The sequence below is a fragment of the Capsicum annuum genome, unplaced genomic scaffold (genome assembly GCF_002878395.1).
Source record: "Capsicum annuum cultivar UCD-10X-F1 unplaced genomic scaffold, UCD10Xv1.1 ctg58233, whole genome shotgun sequence".
In the NCBI taxonomy this organism is placed as follows: domain Eukaryota; kingdom Viridiplantae; phylum Streptophyta; class Magnoliopsida; order Solanales; family Solanaceae; genus Capsicum; species Capsicum annuum.
In genome coordinates, this window is record NW_025866825.1 from 1 (window position 1) to 1293 (window position 1293).

Genomic DNA, 1293 nt, shown 5'->3' on the forward strand with positions numbered 1-1293 from the left:
CCATTACAACAAGAAAGATCAGGCTTATCAAAGAAGAAGTCTCCAATTTACCTGAGAAGGTTCCCAAGAACAAGAGCCTCATTGTTGTAAACTCTCCCAAGAAGCCAGTTGGAAGTAAGCCATTGACAGCTGGTAAAATAGTTGCAGGTTTTGAGGAGGAGACACAGTTGATAATTAGTAAGCTCACCAGTGTAGCGAAAGATCTAGATGTCATTTCAATCATTGGTATACCGGGTTCCTATAAAACTACTTTGGCGTACAAAGTATACAATGATGAGTCCGTTTCTAGACGTTTCAACATTCATGCATGGTGCCCAGTTGGCCAAGAATACGACAAAAGAAATTTGTTGGAGAAAGTTTATAATCAAGTTACTGGCCCTGATTCAAAATTGAGTGAGAATATTGATGTGCTGATGAGCTAAGGAGACATCTGATTGGAAAGAGGTATCTTATTGTCTTAGATGACTTGTGGGATACTCATGCATGGGATAAGTTAACAAGACCTTTTCCTCTAGTTGAGAATGGAAGCAGAATAATTTGGACATCTAGAGATATGGAAGTGGGTTTGTATGGAAAGCGTAGCACTGATCCTCTTAACCTTCGTTTGCTAAGGCCAGAAGAAAGTTGGGAGTTATTGGAGAAAAGGGCATTTGGAAACGACTGTTGCCCAGATGAACTATTGGAAGTTGGAAAAGAAATAGCCGAAAATTGTAAGGGACTTCCTTTGGTGTCTGATCTGATTGCTGGAGTCATTGCAGGGAGGGAAAAGAAGAAATCTGAGTGGCTTGTAGTTCGAAATAATTTGAATTCTTTTAGTTTGAACAGTGAGGTCGATGTGATGAAGGTTATAGACTTAGAAGTGATGAAGGTTATAGAATTAAGTTATGAACATTTACCACATCATCTGAAACCCTGCTTACTTTACCTTGCACGTTTTCCTAAGGACACTACAGTGGAGACAGATGAGTTGAAAATGTATTGGCATACCGAAGGAGATGATGAGTGTGGAAGAAGTGATGGAGGTGTATTTGGATAATTTAATTTCCAGTAGCTTGGTGATTCTTTTCAATGAGAGAGGTAATCACCCGACTTGCCAACTCCATGATCTTGTGCATTACTTTTGTTTTATAAAAGCAAGAAAGGAAAAGTTGTTTGAGTGGAGAAGTTCAAGTGATCGCTGCCTTCAATATTGTTGGATAAGTTCTTCAGATTTGATGCCACATATTGTCAACATTGTTCATGATACGGAGAACTTAGAGCTTAACAATTTCGTCCTGTTCAGTTCAAAAAAGA

The 1293-nt window shown here is 38.9% G+C and overlaps 1 pseudogene; it reads left to right on the forward strand.

The window, feature by feature from the left end:
• Window positions 1–5: 5 nt before the first annotated feature.
• On the forward strand, window positions 6–1170 carry LOC124893373 (annotated as a pseudogene).
• The last annotated feature ends 123 nt before the right edge of the window (window positions 1171–1293 follow it).